Source organism: Limulus polyphemus, unplaced genomic scaffold, assembly GCF_000517525.1.
Source record: "Limulus polyphemus unplaced genomic scaffold, Limulus_polyphemus-2.1.2 Scaffold1713, whole genome shotgun sequence".
NCBI classification, from domain to species: domain Eukaryota; kingdom Metazoa; phylum Arthropoda; class Merostomata; order Xiphosura; family Limulidae; genus Limulus; species Limulus polyphemus.
This window is the reverse complement of record NW_013667323.1, coordinates 9,286-19,511: the sequence shown is the minus strand read 5'-3', so window position 1 is coordinate 19,511 and position 10,226 is coordinate 9,286.

Genomic DNA, 10,226 nt, shown 5'->3' with positions numbered 1-10,226 from the left:
GAAAGATTTTTTATGGAAAATTAACAAACGAACAGAGACGTAACAAGTATATAAGAAATAACGGAACTGTGCATCTGGGCTACTATGAATATCTGTTTCTATTCAATGCAATGGAACTCAGTAGCAAATACAAATTGCAGAAGTTCCCTTCCCCTCTCCTTTCCCAATGGCTTAACCATAAGATTAAATGGTTATAAAGCTAAAATTCATGCTTCGATTCCTGTAGTGAATACAGCATATATAACTCACTGTACAGCCTTTGGCTTAATAATAATAAAGAAAAACTGCAGAAACGTTTATAACACTATTTGGTTACCATGATATTAAGTTGTTCTCAGGTGAAACTGATTTCTGTATGAGTATTATATAAGTTTTCTTTATAACAGGAGGATCCACTAGGAAAATCGAGAGATAAATATGTTTAACTAAATGGCTGAGTTTAAGCTAAGAAAACTAACAGATTAGTATGTGATGTAAAATGAAATACTACCTTTATTATTATTATAAAGTCAATAAACACAATGTGTGTACTTGAGTAGACACTGGACAGTCACTTTCTACAGGATCTATAAATCACTCAACAGTTTTTTCCTGTAAGATGTCTTTCAATTTACCGATTCAATGTGACAACCAAGTAGAACTGATATGAATTCAATACTCTGTAACTAAAGGGAAACATCATATTTACCCATAACCACATGCATTAACAAATGGCTGGTCATTCTCTTACAACGTAGCAAAGGTTGTAACCTATAGATATCATCTATTCAGCCAATGAAGAACATTTCTATCGTTGATATGTTCTACACAATGTGCAAGATTGCAACAATATTCCCATGATCAAAGCAGCTACTATCTAATATAGAACAACAAAGAACCAACGGTGATTATAACAAAAACAACTCAGCAGTTTTCTGGACCATGATTTTATGTGAAAACTGCATAGAATCAGACTAAATATGAAAATGTTTACACTAATAAGAAAAAGTAGAAACATATAATAAATCTGCATACTACAGTTTTTTCCTCCTCTCTTTCACACTTGTCCTCAAGCTGGCAATTAAACTTAACTTTAAACTAATGAACTTTACTAAACATGGCCACGGAATACAGTAAATGTCCTTCATTTCTACTAATTATTACATGCCATTTAAATGACACAACCCTTATGAAACAAATAACTATAACTTAAATATAGTGAATGAAAATACATGATACTACATTATATATTGAAATTATTAAAAGAAAACACTATTTGTAAGTCATAATTTAAAACGAAAAGTAAAACAAAATGAAGAAACCACATTTAACATAATTTTGTATCAGAAAATTCATTCAGTGGCTCAGAAAACAAGGGTTACGATATCCTTTGAGTCACTGATTTTTCAAATCGCAAGACCATCCTATCTTATAAATAACTCAAATGGCTATTATTAATCTAGTGTATAAAACATACCATGAAATACTACCTGTATCTCAGAAATCAAGTGCATGAAGATCTTTCCACTGAGTTTTCAAACTTCTAGCTACCATATTCAGTTATACAAATTGCTGATGTACTATGTATCTCATATATACACTCCAACAGCCTTAGCTACATATGATCAAATAGTAACCAATCACCTGTCTGCCAAAGTTTGATTGTTCCACCCACATTGATCAGGAGATCGACACGATGGGCATTTTATCTCTAACTCCAGCAATTACTCATCTGGATCATCATAGACAGACAGATAAACGCTTTTAGGCTTTTCTACCTACTCAGGGGAGTTTGTAAAACTCAAGACAGTATCCTCATTACCCTCTGACTTGTTGGTCTTATCCTCTGTGTGGAATGTCTTATTGTGATGAAGGGTCATATATCACATCAAGAGGAAGTAATATTTCCTACTCAAACATGAGCAACCTATAAATCTCTACTCGGTTGCTCTACATACCACCATCACACATGGCAGTTGTTTGGCCAAGAATAATAAGCTTTGCAACAATTCACTAGGTAGTATGTATTACACATTCTGCTAAACCATCAGACTGGGGGGGGCGATAAGATGAAAGTTTTGCATCTTCGCCACATCTAATGCTTTTTTACACAACACAGTGAACAGCTAGCTGTTTAAGCTGTTTTTTATTCATTTGGATTTCTTCTGGTGCTCTAAAACGTGCCTTCCAGTACTCTGCCAATACATCAGCAATGGACTGTGCCAACCAATAGATAAGCCTCAGCCCACTTCAAGAAGTAGTTTATAGAGACACTTATGTACTGATAACCTCTTTCAGTTTCTTAAAGTGGACCAGAAATGTCCAGGGTTATTCTCTGCAAAGGAGGTCCAACAATTCTCTGTTGGAGTTTACTTTGTCTTGGCTAGTTACTTCTCCGGGTATCATACATCCTACAATATTCACAACAATACCAAACATCTCGACTTTGAGTACAACTAGAAGAAAACGATCAAATGTTAACAAAAGTGCAAGAAAAACCTTGGTACCCTCTAGTCTTTGTGTTATTCAATGTCTGGAGAATCTCTGGCTTTAGAGCTCTAGAGACCACTAGCTCCGCATAGTCAGAATATTATGGCTTAGTGGTTTATAGTGACAACACAGCACACTTTCTTGCACTTGTAACTGACAATACAAGTGTCACAGGTCACATGCTATGCTCTTCTTCAAAATATTCATTACTGGTTTGAGGAACATACCCTTAAAGAGACTTTCTAATTCGTCTAAAATGGAATATGGAAGGACATTTCCTACTATGAATGCCAGGATCTGTGTTTCTGCTTCAATCAGCTTGTTTTCATGGCTTTCACGTGCAGTTGATATAAAATTGAATATGCTTTGTGTTCTTTCGTTTGCTTTTTTCTTTTTGACATGTTAGGCCTATACACCTAATCCTAAAGTCATTTTTGCATCCAAATGCAATAACAGTATCACACAAAGCATAAAAGACAGTCTCATTTGTCCTTGATGGTAATCTTATTTGTCCTTTATAGTATTAATCAGGTTTCGAAAAGTTCCTCTTCTTATGATGATAATGATTAATAAGACTGAGTATAGTTTGTCTGTTTTACTCTTTGTTTCTCTGTTTGTTTTGAAGCTTCAATAAATGATAAATCCATTTGGATCACACACGCATACATATAAAGTAGCGTGTCGTCTATGTGTCCGCTTTTCACGTCTATACTTTTCGACCGTTATCAACCAAATTTGGCATGTACTCTCTATCCACCTCCCGTAAAGTGCCGTAGGGTGGTCGCGTTCTGTTTGACCCCCACCACCAATAGCACTCTCTGGGAGACGCTCTTTGTTTGTGTGTTCCCCCTTTCACGCCTATAGTTTTTGACAGATTTCGACCAAACTAAACGTGTACTTTTAGGGTCTACCGGAGAGTGACATAAGGGAGTTAGTGTACGAATCTTATCCCCTATGTCACTCCTTGGGAGCCCCTATGTGTTTCGTGTACTGTTCTATTGGTCTCTGCCAAGCTTCAAAAGCACTCGTAGGGTACCCTGGGGAGTGACATAAGGTATTCAGCGTCTGAAGATCTGGTCCCTCCAATATCGACCCCAGTGGCTCAGCGATAAGTCTGCAGGCTTACGACGCTAAAAAATCGGGTTTTGATACCTGTGGAGGGCAGAGCACAGATAACCAACCCATTGTTTAACTTTGTGCTTAGCAGCAACCCCCATGTGATTTCTCTTGGGCACTTACGTCTTCCCCATACGTTGAACAGATACGTCAGCTAACTAATAAACATTTCAGTTTTGCAGGAAAATCGATTTAAAATATTTATTCTCATATTATTTTACTGTCTGAAATTGATTAATTTTTTTTAATTTATCAGAATAAACTTTTCGTCGATTTCTGTTAGAAAGAAACTTAAAATATAAGTTTTAATAAGTTTGAAAATATACACAAAAAGGAAGGACAACTATTATAACAACTCTAACTATCTAGTTAACCCTTTTCGTACAACTCTTAATTGCTCACTCTTTATAACGGTTTGTGACAAGTTTGTTTGGGAGATAGCGAATTATACGTTTATTTGTTATAATTTTGTTTACCGTTCATTTATTATTTTTTTCTATCGTTTAGCTCAACTGAATTTTTTTGTTATATTAAAACGTTAACTCATCTTCTATCTATAGCACGCTGATTTTGAATACGTGTGTATTATGAAACTGACACAAGCCTCTCCTAGCGGTGACGTACAGATATTAATATTATGAAAGATAATATAGATTATGGTAATAGCTAGTATAATTACTAAATAAAAAAGCCCTCCTTATCATTATTATTCGATATTGTTCATGATATTGAGAAGTGGTTTAATTTTGGAACATTTGTGTTATTCCCAGATGAAGTAGGTTTTTCTGGTCCTTTTTCCAAATTCCTTTGATATTTATTGAGATTGATGTTGTCTTATTTATCAACATTTGTACCTAGTCCTAACCAGGCGTGGATTTACTAATTGTTTTTTCGTTGTAAGATATAAAATCTGTATTCTAGTTGTTTGAAAGTTTTATTTTGGATTTGTTATATTTTAATAAGTCGTCTTTTGTTTGACCTTGGTTGTAGTAGCGTTTTGTCTAGTCAGTTACATGTTTGTTTGAGTATTTCGCAGAAGCGGCTCCTAGCTGTTTCGTAGAAATATCGCACAGTTAAACTATCTACGGAGGGGCGGATTAAAGATTAGGTGGGCCTGGGGCTAAATTTTTCAACAGACCTATTATGATCGCGATTGAAGACTAAAGTAAAAAAAACTTCATAACGGGGCTTTTTTTGTCTGAGCCCGGGGCTATAGCCCTAATAGCCCCCGCTTTAATCCGCCCCTGAATCTACCGTGTACATTAAAATGCGCTCACTGAACCAAAATGCGATTTTTTTTTCTTTTGAGGCAACGAGACGCGAATGGTAGACACGCAAATACATTAGTCTGACACGTTAACCTTGAGAAATACTCGGCCCTAGAACAGCTGTTATAGAGTTTATCTTAGACTTTAAAGTATTACGTCATCACACAAAGCCAAGATTTCAACAGTATCGAGAGATGACGATCGTACTGGGTAATTAAATTAGATATCGTGATCAGCTTTACTGATCAAAAAAAATATAACATCCTTTGAACAAATACCCCGCAACTTCTCATAATCTTTCATAATCAAAAATATCTTATGACAAGTATGATTAATAATAATTCATTATTCCACTCAATATTCATTTTTGTTTTGTAGTTTTATACTTTTGTAAATAATTATTACCCCCTATGTTAAATACTTCAAAGTTTGCATTGTCGAGAATAACCATTACATTTTGAATTTCTAATTATTTATTAATCATACATTGCACAAAGATGGTGAGCTCGTATGGGGTGAAATTTGGTATAATTATTTAATAAAATGTTTCCACAGAAAAACTGTGAACGACGATAAATTTCAACTTGCTCCCATGGGTCGGCGTTAGGCAAATTTGTAACTATGTCTATAATTATTTAATGTTACATCAAATGTGTATGCAGATATCCTGCCTTAAATATAACTTTTGTTTCTAAGTCAAATTTAAACCACAAATGTATTATATTCTATATTTGTAATCTGTTCCATCCATGTACAAACTTTACGTAATTTTCATTTTGTACTGCAGAAATTTGGAAATCCGTAGAAAATCTGGGAGCCTGGAATTGGCACGAAAAAAAAAAACCTATTTAAGAGTAATAAATCCTAGAATCTCAGGACAGATCTGTGAAAGTGGAATTACTGTTTAATGTAGCTTTGCATGAAAATTCGGAAAAAAACAATTATAAGAAGCTATACCTTGGAGTTGATGTGTCGTCTTCTTTAACAAAATCATATATATACATACATATAAAGTTTTGAAAGTTATTTGTGGACCAGATCCATTTTTGTAGAACGTTGTAGAGAAACAAATCTAGTATTACACAAATATCTGATTCAAAACTTTATATTGTTCGAAGTTAAGGGCCGTTTAGCCCGGATCTCGAGCTCAAAAAGGTCCTCAAATTTAGACACTTCTTGTTCTTTTCCATTTATTAAGTTTCGCGACTTGATTTTCTGCACAGAAAAAGGCTAGAAAAGCATTTATTAAATGTTAGATGTGTTAAATAAAAGATATTCAAATTATGTTTCACTTTTCTTTGCCCCCCCCTCCCCAGTGGCACAGCGGAATGTCTTCGGACTTACAACGCTAGAAACCAGGTTTCGATACCCGTGGTGACTGACACTTTTCTTTGGGCTAACGATTATCTTATTTTGTTTTCATGTTTGATCATTTTCCCATATTACAGCCAGAGGCCTCAAAAGATAGAAGTGGCCCGGTCCTCTCCGAAACTCTTGAGAGGGCCTGTAAGTGTGTGCTTATTAAAAAGCAAATGCATACATGTCTGCTTTTGCTGTTTTTTAATATTTCTATTTGACAAAAACGCAAGTAATTAAAACTGTAGCAAAAATATATTCCATCGTAATTATATACAAAAAAAAAAGGTTTAGTTTATTGATCCAATCACAACGCTTCTTCCTATAACGACATTTACGATTGGCTGATTGTTTGTAATTAAGTACAAAGCTGCACAATGGGCTATCTGTGCTCTGCCCTCCACGGATATCGAAACCCGGTTTCTAGCGTTGTAAGTCTACAGACATACCGTTGTGCCACTGGGGGGCACGATGGGCTGAATATTGCTTCGTTTTATCAGCGGTTGTATGAGAAACAACAGCAGTCAAATGTAGGCTATCATATCTTTCAAGCATTAAAGTCAGTAGATGAATTTCCTTATTTTGTGAGCAGACAGATGGTAGGCTGAAATACCATAATTTTGGTAAAATTTAGAATTCTTATGCCAATTTATGAAGAAATAAAATACAACAATCCAAACAATATAGTTAACAAAATGTTAGCTAAATATAAACAAAATTTCCTAAACGGTTAGTTGATTTTATACGATTATCAATAAATGTAAATTAATTTACTTATATATTGATATCTCTATACTAACAAAATAAACTATTTAAACATAATAATACATATTCAGAACTAAGCCATCTATTGTTAAGCCAACTGAACTAAATGTCCCAGTGACGAAATCTATTGAAAATAAAGAAATAAATGTCAGTTGTTTGTGAAAAGGTTCGGTTGTTCTTTTAATTTTCACGCAAAGTTACATGAGGGCTATCTGCGCTAGCCGTCCCTAATTTAGCAGTGAAAAACTAGAGGGAAGTTATCACCACCCACTGCCAACTCTTGGGCTACTCTTTTACCAACGAATAGTGGGATTGACAGTTAAATTATAGTGCCCCTACGGCTGAAAGGGCGAGCATGTTTGGTGGGACGAGATTTCGAACCCACGACCCTCAGATAGCGAGTCGAGCGCCCTAACCACCTGACCTGGTGAAAAGGAAATCGTATAGACTTCCGAGAACTAAATTTGATCGAAATTTCGAGTAATAATAATGTTATACCCATTGTTCTTGGTAATACTCTTTCAGTGTGGTTAATTCAACATTTAATTTATTCGTTAAATATTCCATTAAGAGACCGAGTATTTAGTTTTAATTGAAAATAATAAATGGCTTTGAAAGTAATAGGTATGTATATAATATATCGTTTGGAATAAATATACCGTCAATATTTACACTTCTATATATGAAAGTTTTTCTTGTGTAACTTAAGCAAGAGGAGATGCTTTATATTATAGTTTGATTAACATCTTTAACGGAGATAAGCCATTTATGAAACTGAAATGAAAAATTAATGGTGTAGAAATATATATATATAAATGAAGTAACGATTATCTAACTTACAGATATTTTTTTAGCAAATCAGTTGGAAGTTCAACTCTAGGTTGTAATACCAATAAAAATTAAGTTAGATAAGTTTTATTTGTTTCTAATTTTTCGCGCAGAGTTATACAAAGGGATATCTTCCCACAACCATTCCTAATTTTGAACTGATAGAGGCCCTCCCAGTGTCTCAGCGATACGTCTAAGGGCTTATGACGCTAGATATTTGGTTTCGATACCCGCACTGGGCATTGCACAGATATATATTACGTAGCTTTGTGCTTAACAATAAACAAACAAGAAGGGATAGAGGGAAGGCAAGTAATCAACGGAACCCGCCACCAACTATTGTACTACTACTCTTGTCTGATAAAATAGTGGAATTTAATCGTCGTCATAATATTGTAGAATGGAATGAACACTTTGAAGACAAGAAGCCGCGAACCATGAGCCCTCAGGTTCACAGTCACAACACACTGACAACGAGACCATGTTAGATCCTCTCTAATTAGAAAAAAAAACACATTTAAAATTCATTTTGATTACATCCAAGCAGCAAAAATAGAAAGAAAATTGTAAATAAGGTATATCATTACCATACATTAAAAAAAGTGTCATGAATTTTGAATGGTTTTTAAACTTCAGTTAAAGTAACTTTGGTCGTAAAATCCTAATAAAAGTTCTTTCAAACTGATCGGTTTTTACCAATGTCTATTTTTTTAAATGTATTTAATGCATGTCAAAACCATTTCAAATTTTCATAAATGTTTTTATTAGTTATTTTGACAGCACGCTACTGTAAGAAAATATTCACATTAACTATGTTTATTAATTTTGTCTCAAAAACGTGCTCCGCAATTTGGAGTCGTGGGTGCGTTATAAAAGTGATGATAAAATCCTAGTACTCGATCAGACAAGAATAACTTAAAAGTTAGCAGTGAGTACTGTTGACCAACTAATATATCAGTTCAAAATTAAAGACGGCTAGCGCAAATACTTCTTGTGTAAGTTTGCATAATTTATTGAAACAAACCTAATCAAAATGCAGTTGTTTGTGGTTACTTTGAAAAAGAAAATATGTGCATGTTTCTAACAGGTTCAGAGATTAGTTGAATGTCAAAATTTCACGATGTGCAAAATATTAATAAATCACGAGATATATGTTGAAAATAAATTTCAAGAACCTTCTTCTTATGAAGATAACAAACAGGCGAATGTATCCAACATGATTTATATAAACCTCTTTCTTTTCTTTTTTTCAGTCATACATCTTTGATGTGTGGAAACAGCAACCAAATGATGGTTAATATTTGATTAATCAATAATCAATTAATAATGTACGGAACCAAAATGTACTCATGTTAATAAAAAGTTTTGACTAAAGGACAAAATTGTTGTTATTTAATTATCCATGTTGGCAGTCAAAAGGTTAATATCTTTTTTTTCACACGCAATGGGCCCGGCATGGCCAGGTGGTTAGGGTGCTCGACTCGCAATCTGAGGGTCGCGGGATCGAATCCCCATCCAACCAAACATGATCGCTCTTCAGCCGTGGGGGCATTATAATGTAACGGTCAATCCGACTATTCGTTGGTAAAAGAGTACCCCAAGAGTTGGCGGTGGGTGGTGATGACTAGCTGCCTTCGTATTACATTGCTAAATTAGGTACGGCTAGCGCAGATAGCCCTCGTGTAGCTTCGCGCGAAACTAAAAAACAAACACACTCAATGAAATAAAAATACTATTTCCAGGTACATAATTATATTGTTAGTCTTAACTATTATTATTATCACCATTATTGAGAAAATCAAAGTAATAACCAATAAAAATTAGAACATAATTCTCACATCAAAAATTTACATTTCTGGAGCTCATATTTTCCATGGATTATAAACAAAGCAAACTTTCTAATCCTTGGGAGGAAATTTATAAGCATCCATTGACAACAAACCTAAAGTTACTTATTTCTAGGTACATATTGTTGTAAGATTTATTTTCAATGTTTTAATTTAGATGTTTATGATGTAAAAAATTAGTTTAGTGAGTAGAAGGCAAGTGCAGTATAAATACAAATAAAGTGAAGCACTGAATCAGTGGGTGATGAATGAACAGTTAATGAGTAATTAATTATTGAGTATTCCATGAGTAATCAGTGAGTAATTCAGTTCATTGTTAGTAGTTAGAATTATCGTATCTGTCCTGTTACTCGATCGATTATCAAAAAAATTCTATAAGTAAGTTTATAAGTACGTTAGGCCTACATTCGTTTCGGAGTTAATGTCGAAAAGTTTTATGTATTTGAAATTAGGCCTACGTGTGATCGAGGCTATAGTAACCACTTACTAGACTTGGCATTATATTTTTTTAATAATCCAAAAGAATCTGTCCAACGATAGAACACGTTATTAACAGTATAAAGCTACGCACTATTAT